This window comes from Pimephales promelas, chromosome 15 (assembly GCF_988280905.1).
Source record: "Pimephales promelas chromosome 15, fPimPro1.hap1.1, whole genome shotgun sequence".
Classification (NCBI taxonomy): domain Eukaryota; kingdom Metazoa; phylum Chordata; class Actinopteri; order Cypriniformes; family Leuciscidae; genus Pimephales; species Pimephales promelas.
Genome location: NC_142783.1, coordinates 18890215 through 18901211, shown reverse-complemented (window position 1 = coordinate 18901211; position 10997 = coordinate 18890215).

Here is a 10997-nt window from a genome sequence, read left to right as displayed (position 1 = left end):
CTGAAGTTGTAAAGCATGCGTGTGATGGTTCCTTTGCACCTTCTTGTCAAATAGAGAGTTCCCGATATTACCATTTAGATTAGATACCCTGATGCCAACCGCAGACACGCACCTTCTTTTAGAAACATGATCTTACCATATAGATCTGAATTCAGAACGTTCAGCTTAATAAACTGCAAATGGAGCTAAATGAAGCACAGTCCTCCATAAATTAACCCAAGATAGTCTCTAAATGAGTGTTTTCAGCAGGGGTTTTTAGCTTAAAATGTCAAACTTCCCGTTCTCACCCCCAAGCGACTTTAAAAGTGCTGGAAAATGCATTGAAAGAAGAGATTTAGTAACCATTCCTCATGGTATTTGGCTATTTGTAGGAGTTGGAGTATCTCCATTTTCAAAATCATTTCAAACGTTTCCAGACTTTCTAATCTAGATCTTTTAAATCCTTCCCAGATTTTCTGAAACCCTCTTTACAAACCCATGAATGGGGGTAATCTTCCTGCCTTAAAAATCCGATGATAAGACATCACATGCTGGAGCATCTGTCAACCATCCACCTGACCAAACCGTTTCATACTCTTGTATGAGCCTATGGCAGCCTAATGCACTTGATTGCAACAACACCCACATTCCTATGCCTCTCGTATTGTATTTTCCTTCCCCATGTCATCCTCAAACTGTGCTATTTCTATCTTATATTTGTGATCAGTGGTCTGTTGATTATATCAGTGGTCTGTTGAGGGTCACAGGTGTTTTGTTCATGGATCATAGATCATAGGCATTTGTGCAAAAAGTTTTACACATACATTTTTAAAATGTTCACTATTGATAGCTATTGTACACACAGGGTGAGCAACTTCAGAGATTTCACTCAGCAGATTATTGCTGAAGTAAAAGCACTTTAAAAAAATAAAAGCATTAAAAAGTTATGGAAGTTTTAAATCTACATTAAATCAAGTATACTGTACTAAATATTTTTCTTTTATACAAAATATATATTTTACAAAATATTTTTTTCCTATAAAATCAAAGCCATATGTCTAACCAAGTTGTGTTGCAAATTTGAAGTTGATATCACAAAAATTGAGGTTCTCATGAGATTTTGTTTAAGCGCAATATCAAAAATGACATACATTCCATTGAATTTAATTGTATGCATTCTGCTCTAACAAATTAATACATTTCTGTCCAAATTTCACTTCTGTTACAAAATATGGAACCTTGAGACTCAGACATTTCTGACAATGTGTTTTGTCAAGACTAGAAAAGGTTTTGATCATAAATTATGATGGGCAATGAAAATGGCAAAGTATGTGTATGAATTCCATTTATTACCATTAAGTGACATCTCAACCATTTGGTCGAGGCCGATATTGTACAAATTATGGGATGTGTTGAAAAAAAATACATTGAGTGGTTGTGGTTACTAGCGACATAAGAAAATTCCCATCACTTTTTTTCTTGGTGCGGACTCCAAAGGGTCAAAAATGTCCAACCATGATGTACATTTGAAACAGAAATGCTGCATTGGCCATGTATACTGGCTTCAGTTTCTTTGAAAAGGCCCATATGTTGATGCCACTCAAGCTCTAGTATTAAAGAATTAAAGCCTAATCGATAAAGCAAAGATGTGATCTTTTATGTCAGCAGCATTTAATGCGCGGCTGAGCAGGAAACAGCAAGCAGGAGGAGGAGACGCTGTGAGTCAATTACAAAACAGACAATGATGATGATCACAATCTTGACAATCATGCTAATGATGATTGGTATTTTCCTATCTCCTGCTTCTCCTCCATCATTTCCAAGCTGCTACCACACTAATCTGCATGCGAGTCATGTTTCCGTAAGTGTGTCAAGTGTTTGTTTTGATAAACTCCAACATCATTCTCAGTCCCATGCAGGAGAGAAAGGGACGCTGAAGAGCTTTATAACTTATTTGAAGTGACTCCCAGAATCTCTGAGGTAGAGCTATATGAGAGATACTAAATGACAGAAGCAAGTGCTTGTATGTGTGTTCCAATGGCTAAGCTCTATAGTTAGCGCTATGCCAAGCAGATAGAGGCCTGAGAGAGAGAGATAAGCAGTCTGAGAGTGAATGCTCCGGTCAGGATGGGTCAACTCCGTTCCAACTCTTGTTGATTTTCACACTGCTCCAGTGACCTCAGAGGAGAGTATTGTTATCGCGGCCCAGTCTCAATCTCGCTCAAACAGACTCACCGATGCCCTTCAGCAACACTTCTCTCCTTATCTAATATTTTTTGTTACTTTTTCCCTCATAGTTTATCCAAGTTTCAAATTTATTGGCTTCATATTTCAGTTCAAAAGGTGTTTTTCACCGTAATGCCACAGAAGAACAATTTTCGTGTTCCCAAAAGATCCTTTTAGTGAACAGTTCTTAGCCAGTTTAACTATCTAAAGAAACTTTTCCCACTGTAAAGAACACTCTGATTAATAGAAAGATGGATGTTAAAGGTTCTTCATGGAACCATCGATCCCAATAAAAAAAACTTTATTTTTAATGCCTGGTTCAGATTACACGATTTTAGCCCGATTTTGGCACAATTCGTTTGACGTAGGGTATCGTGGGGATTTGTAAACGACAACGGCCGTCGGGACGCAAGATTCGATCGTATCATCGATAGTGTGTCATAGTGGGCGACAACCTACGTCGCATCTGCGATGCTTCACGACATCACGACAAAAAGACTAGCATGTTTAATTTTTTTAACGGTCGTCCACGACGGTTCCGTCACATGTATGAGTTTGACCAATAGGAGCACAAGCTTTTCCGGATACAACTTTCAAAAACGACAAAACCAAAGAGAGACGATGGTGCTAACATTAAAACTAGAAGTAAAAATATATAAGAAAACAATATTTTACCTCAAGTTCTCTTTGGAGGATTGACAGCCCATACTGTCCTCTTCGAGCAGGGTTCTCAAGTCTCACGCAATGGCCGTGAGATGCACGCAATTCAACCAGTTCACACAATGCCGAGCAATCCAGGAAGTCACTCGCTACGAGTTTTGCCTTCTCGATGACATCACGCGCGCCGTTAAACACGGCATGCAATGACTGGTCAGGAAGTAACGTGTAGTCTGACATATGTCTTGTTCATGACACGACAAGATTTTAGGAACCAAAATCACGTAATCTGACACAGAGACTATCGTAACAGACACAAAAAATCGTGTAATCTGAACCAGGCATAAGTGTATAGTAGGTGGAGAATAGTATGTAAAATGAGTAACACATTTAAATTCGCAGTATTTATATAAAAAAAAGTGGGTGTACACTTTTTGTGTGTGATAGTACACTTTACTATCCATGAGGTTGGAAGAGGATTTTTGAAGTGAAGCGATGGAAGTGACATTGGTAAGCAACATGACAATGACAGAATGATGAATGTAGTACAGTACATCCAGATTACATTTATACTAGTCTCGGCCAAGGACTACCCAAGAGGTCGTCTTCTTGACATAAAGCAACCAACAGTTTGTTCTGTTCAGAGTCATGTTTAGAGCTGTGAAAATGTAAAGTCAATCTCCCTACAATAACTGACCGGCATGTAAAAATCTTGGACCTGTTTTAACGAGTCTATGTGAACTTTACATACTTTTGAAAATGCTGATATGCACCCATTGTCACAATTTTAAACATGGCAGCTTTCTTTTTCCATGAGGGAGTTTGTTTCCAGGCAGTTAAAGAACGCAGCACATGGGTCTTGTTGTATTCTTTCCTGTAGAATTTAACCAATCAGATGAGGACTTTAAAACTCCTGAAGTGTTTCCAATTTTGTGTGCGTTACTTTATGTCTCAGACGTTAAGCCAACGGACAAAAGAGATAACTGCTCGGTATCCGATTTCGAACACAGCCCATGACATTAGTTGACATAGTTGATTAATCATACCACAGAAAAAAAGTTTATGCTAATAGCAACACCACAAATGCATGTTTACTTTAGTTCAGAAGCATTTCAGAATGCAACACCACATTATATCGCATAATGTAGCCTATTTTTAAGCCTAAAATTGTCTACTGAAAGAATAGGCTGTCAAACGATTAATTGTGATTAATCACATCCAAAATAAAAGTTTGTGTTTACATAATATATGTTGGTGCACTGTGTATAATTATTTATATATATATATATATAAATACACACACATGCAATATATGTATACATTTAAGAAATATTTATATACTGTATATAGTTTTATATATAATTTATATTATATAAATATAAATATTTGATATATAAATAATATTTTTTCTTAAATATACATGCATGTGTGTGTATTTATATATATATAAAATAATTATACACAGTGCACCCACATATCTTATGTAAACACAAACTTTTATTTTGGATGTGATTAATTGAAAAAAGCAATTATGCAGTAATGCATCGAGCAGAGACTCTCCTCTGGTCGTTTCTTTCATTCTCTTGCAGAGTGCCCAGAATTCCTGATACGCCTTGTATGTGTACATCCTGAACTTTGAGAAACCATTTAGGATGAGAGGTGAGTAGTCTGCTAAGGAGATTTTTGAATGATTACAAAAATAACAGATGAGATACAGGTAGACTTTTATCTTTCTGAGTGGCTAATACCACCTCAGCCAAGTGATTTAACTGCTTAAATCACTGTAAGCTCTAAAAACATGCACAGATGGGAACATTTTTTGAAACTTAAAAGGAGCCAACAGATTCTCAGTAGCGTTATGTGACTAAAATAATAACATTGTATTAAATATATCTTGGTTAGCCTTCTAAGAAAGCTTAACTATATTATTAAACAAATTGTCAGGCTACAAAATAGTGAACGAAGATAGCTCTGATTCCTCCCATATACCAAAGATTAAAAGATAGCCTACCTTGTTTTGCCAGCACTTCTATTCTCCAATATCAAATAACACCAACTAAACGATAATAATAATAATAATAATAATAATAATAATAAATATGTTGAAATAAATATTAGGGGAGATCGTAGGTGAGATGTAACATCATCAGTTTACCATAAATGCACCACCACTGATCTTGAGGTAAGAGTAGATGTACTGCGGACACAACCACCATATAATGAAAACATATTAGCATATTTCCATCCTCAGCCATTTTGATAATGTTTTTGAGGAGCTAAAAATGGTGTTGTTTTAGACAACCATTGAGGAATTTTAACCAAAGTATATGTTACAAACTTTACATGAAGACCTGTGGAAAACTTATGGAAAATGTGAATCTGATGACCCCTTAATATCTTTTCTAAATATAATATTTAGAGCATTCTGGCCTAGGGTAAATGGCATTAAACAGATTCTAAATAACTTTCTAAATCTATCTAAGATAGATGCGTAAATATTATGCTATGAAAGAAATGCTACAGTATAATATGTCAGGTAACACTTTATTTGAAGGGGTGTGCATAAGACTGGCATGACACTGTCATAAACATGACATAACACCTGTCATGAACATGAAGGAGTCTTTATGAATGTTTATGACTGTTGTCATTAAGTGTCATTCGGTAAATTATGACACTTTTAATGCAAAGTTGACATTGTTTAAAATGTCTTTGTTATATGACAACTTGACATTAACTAAGACAAAAATGTCTTGATTATGACAACTTGACATTAACCAAGAAATCATAACTAGTCCAACATGTTCCACTTTACTTGAGGTAAGGGGAAATATTAATCACACTGTTGTTAAAGCATTTGACAGTGAAATAACCCTTAATTATGGTGATGCATTGCTGCCACATACATTTTATTTTTTTCCCTCAATTATGTCGTAATAACGAGATCTTCTGTCGTTAAAGCAACATATTTTCTCATTTTAATGACATCTCGTTTTAACGACAAATGTCTCGTTATGACAACAATATCTCGTTTTAACGACATAAATATCCCGTTTTAACGACATAAATATCTCATTATAACGACATAATATCTCGTTTTAACGGCATAACATCTCGTTTTAACAACATAAATATCTTGTTATAACGACATAAATATCTCGTTATTTCGTCATAAATATCTCACTATTTCGACAATTCTTATAAAATTAGTTCTTATAATGAGTTTCTATGGGAGGAAAATGCTTAACGTCAAATTAAATGCTTTGCATTCATGTTCTGGACTATCTGATTTTTGTGCTATACTTTATTATGATTTTAGTATCATATTGATTAATAAATGCCCCACAATTATCCGTGAACTTGATAAATGTATGTTTTTATTAGGCTACTATATCCACAAACAAATTGCTTTCAGTTATGTATGCAAAATTCAGAATTCAATGAATGTGCAGCGATTTGTACAAATAGAGACATGTTTGTGTATAAAATACATTTATTTTGTATTAATGATTATAATTTGCGCGTCCATTTATTGACGTCTGATTTGATCTTATTTGAGTGTATTCGGAAATTTGCTTAACGTGTAATTAAACACGTTGAGTTTTCTGAGCTGAGCAGATTTTGTTGTACATACACTTTATTAGTATGCAATTTTACTGTGTTTGGTCTGAACATTGTCCATTCTGTTAAGGTTTGTATTCATTTCAAGACCGGGAATTAAAACTATAGGGTAGGAAGCCTATTACTTATTAAGTTTTGTTTTTAAATGTAAAAACCAAGCGAACGTCATAAGTTGACCTCAGACAACAATATAGTAAAATTTAAAAAGCCAGTTCATGACCCCTTTAAGTAAAACAATGGGGCCTTCGCACTTTCAGGGTTTGGGCCCTAATGAGGCCTTTATAATTATAGAGAAACACTAGTCTTGGACTAAGCGGTAACAAGACACGTGTGATACATGAAGGCAAATCACAAACCCTGCAACATGAATACAGACACAAAAAAACTGAACTTGGAGTAAGAAAAAACTAACAAGACAACTCAAACCCAGAACAGATGTTACAGATTGTCAGATTCAGTTTACAGCACATAAACTAAACAAAAAGAAAAAACTCATGCAACGGATGAACATTCTTTAGTTTACATTTAGCATAGAATTAAAACAATTTGTTGCGCATTTTTAGGGAAAAGGTACATCACCTTTTCGCTCCAACCAAATTGATTTGAACACACGTATTACGTCAACTAACACAAAATGTGTTACAATGCTCTCCTCTGCATTCATATCAACAATATTATACCAAAGTACAAATTCCACTAAAGTCATTTTCATTTTCCTTAACACATCGGCTGTCTCATAGCTTCTCTTTAAAGAGCCTTAAGCTCTCCCACACTGCCTTTACGCAGTTCTCTCATGTTCTCAGCGAGTCTCTGTGGGCTAAAAAGCTGCTGGCCTGTTACTGATGTCTGTCTGCTGCATTAGTTGAACAGAGACAGGACACAGAGGCTGCAAATCAGATAAGAGTCTATACAACGGGGAATGATTTAATGAACCTCATGGAACCATAATGTTGTGTATGTGCATGAATTTGTGTGTCTTTTCTGCCCCGTTGAAGCAGACTGCAGTCATGGCTGAGAGGGAATCACACTTTGATGTTCACCCCGATGTGTCGATCCTAACAGGAAACTAGATTTAACACTTGATTAAACTTAGCAGAAGGGTGTTGTAAGGCTGATGCAAGGTAGGCCGAGATATGCAGAGCTGGTTTGAACGTTTGTGTGTGTGTGTGTGTGAGAGAGAGAGAGCGCTTCGAGGTCTGCTTTTTCAGATTAGGTTGAAAAGTGTGTCCCTACAATTTCCTGTTTATGTATTCATGACATGATGAAAAAACGTACAGTCTGATCTTCAAAAAGACAGAGCCGATCATTGTCACTCTCAGTTTACCATGCACTGTCCTCTCCGATTAGTTGCATACTTCTCTTTGAGCAATTACCCTCCATTCATAATTTTCCAGTAATTACTTCCAAATTAAAGTTTTGAATTTAATTAAGCTTCATTTTGAACGTCCCTGAACATGGTGGAAGATATGCCTCTTGAATGATTTTGTTTATTTGATTAAGTCTCAGGGGAGAAATAAATGGTAGGGTGGTTTTATTTATTTGGGCTTAAATTTCTGCAGTGCCCAACGATTGCTCAGTGTAATTAGCTGAAAGTAATTTGTAATTATTTTTTTATGTCCTCAGCTCAAAACTTTTACCCAGGCAGCCTTCCACCGGCAGAAGAGAGAGAAAAAATGCATGTTGATTGGAAAACATTGGTTTAATGAAGCAAGCTGCTTATGAGCTTGTGAGTTTCTAGATGGAGGTGAGTCACCAGCCCTTCTACCAGGCCGTAATCTATGCATGTTTTACATTTTCATAGTTTATTTTTTACCCTGAAGTCCATTTGTACTGTTCGTCAAATGGTTTCTAATGGGGGGGAGGAGTACGTGGGAAGCTCTACTAATTTCTAGAAACCAGCCAGAACCTATAGTTCCTGGGTTTAGATGGATTTTCAGCTGGGTGAATTTAAATTCAAGCCATAGATTCCATGAGAAGTGTCTGAATACACCGCAAGCCTATTAAGCCAACATCAATGTTGGCGGACTGATCTGCCGATGATTAGCTTTATCCCTGAAGCCTAAGGGATACAGTCTGCACTGAAATGGCCTCAGGAACATCTTATGAGATCACTGAACTTGATTTTTTCTCTCTCAGATATTTAGATAATATGTGATGATGTACTGTATGGTATATGTACATTTATTTTAACTTTATTTTAATTTTGCAAGGACAGGATGGGCTCCCTTTGCAGAGTTCTGGTTCATTTTAAGGTTTTCTCCTTCTTTATATAAAACATTATTATAATAAAGGATTACTATAAAGTTGGGCAAACATCAGCTGTGCAAGACAAAATGATTATTGACCTGCAGCTAGAACCCTGAGACATTACAAATCTGCCATGAAGAATGGGATTTAGGGATGGGCAAGAGTTGAGAGAGTAAAAAAAAAAAAATCACTTTAAAAAATATATTTGTCTATTTTTCTGATTGTTGTTACGAGATTTTGGGTGGTACCTGCATGAGGTCTGATTGGTTAGCGTTAGACAGCATGCTAATCGGATCACCGAGAAAAGGTGAAACTGGATTTTAAAGGCCTGTCAATAGCTTTGAGACCTGTCAATGATTGAAATGAGAAAATAGCCTAGATTTAACCACAGATAGATAGGTAGATTGATAGATATTTTCTTATGACTGCAATGTCATACAGAATGGTATTTTCACATGTCAGACTGCACTGTGAATGGAGTGAACTGGTGAGAGGAGAGAGGCAGGTTGACAGCTTTAATTGTGATTCTCAATTTGATATGATTAACCAGGCTTGATCAAATTAACCTGATTGGCAGATGGAGAGGGGGTGGATGGGGCATGGAGAGGGGGAAGGAGATGGATATACCATGTCCTCAAAGTGCATTAACCATTTTTGTTTACACACATCTGAAGGAAGTTTTACAGAAAATAATTTTTTTTTTTTTTTATCTTTATGAAAGCAGTCTAATTGTCCTCCAAATCCATGCCTTGTCTAATGTGACACTTTCTGTGTCAGAAATGGAATATTTATGTATTTTCTTTTGCATTTTGGATTTCCCATGCAGTATTTTTAGTCTTGTCCTCTGTTTGAAGGTAGGAAAAAGCAAACGTCCCCTCATTAAATACCACCAGTAAGCCCACGTGTCGAATTCTAGCTCATTTTAATGTGACAAGAACACTCTGAATGCATCCGCAAAACAATGACAATTAAAGGGGCAGCAGTTATCCCCACACTTCATGCAACAAAGATGACAGTTCAAGAATAAGCCAGTATGGTCGTTGGACAGGAGTGGCGATGTGAAAGCTTGCAAGGAAGTTGTGAGGTTAATGAGATTTGTTTTGTTTTCACCTTGCTGTGGCTCGTAAATATGGATGTCACTTTTTTTTTTCCTTGTCATTTGCCGTTTCCTCTTTTATATGTTTGTCTCTTGGTCATTGGTGAGTGTGCATGTGTTAGCCTGTTTGTGTCACCATTGAAATGAGAGTCCTCAACCAATGTTGTGAAAATACTTTCACATTAATGAGCAGTCAGCCTCCGCTCTCACGTCTGCTCTTCCTCTTTTTCTTCATTTTCTCTTCAGCAATGCTCTGGAGAACAGGAAAAATCTCTGACCCTCCCCTGACAATTGTTCAGTTTCAGTATAAACAAATGTTTTTTGTACAAAACATTCAATTAGCATTTGCATGAACAATCACTGGAGTTAGTAGGCTTCACAAATATATGGGTTTGTGAACACTTGTGAATGCCTATAAAACAATGTTGCATTAAAACATTTATTTTACTTCTTACCTAGAAATACAATAGCATCTTATTTTTCATTTTCTCATGATTTCTGAAGGATCATGTGACTTTGAACGCTGTAGAAATGGCTTTTTGATTTTACCTTTACCATCATCCAACCCGATCACACTAAATGCATCTTTATCAGTTAATTTTTTAAAATGCATTAATCATATTTAATTGTAATATTTCACAATATTACTTTTTTTAATTAAAGCTGCAGTCTGTAGTTTTTGCTCTTTGTCGCCATCATGTTCAAAATCTCTAATTGCAGTTATTCTTGGAATTATCAACTTTATGGGCTGTGCCTCGGCCTGGCAAAGAGCGGATAAATCCAATGTTTTGAGAAGAATGTGCGGCTGTCAGTCACCACGTGGTGTGGATACTGTCATTCGGAATCACAAATTCTACATTTTGAAAGTATGACCCAACATAATAATATTCACCAGAAAATGTAATCTGAACAAGTGTCATCCACTTTTGTTTTGACCAACTAAATTTAACCATTGGCTAAATAATAAAAAACCGACAACTCCACCTAGGTTACTTCACTCAGGAAAGTATCAAAATAAACAAAATAGCCTACCCCCCAAAATAATTAAACCCAAAAGAATTGGCTTTATGCAAAGATGCACTACTTCCTGAACTTCAGCCAGCTCCTTTTGCTGCGTCCCAATTCGCATACTATCCATCCTAAATATTATTCGAAAAGAGAATTAGAACAT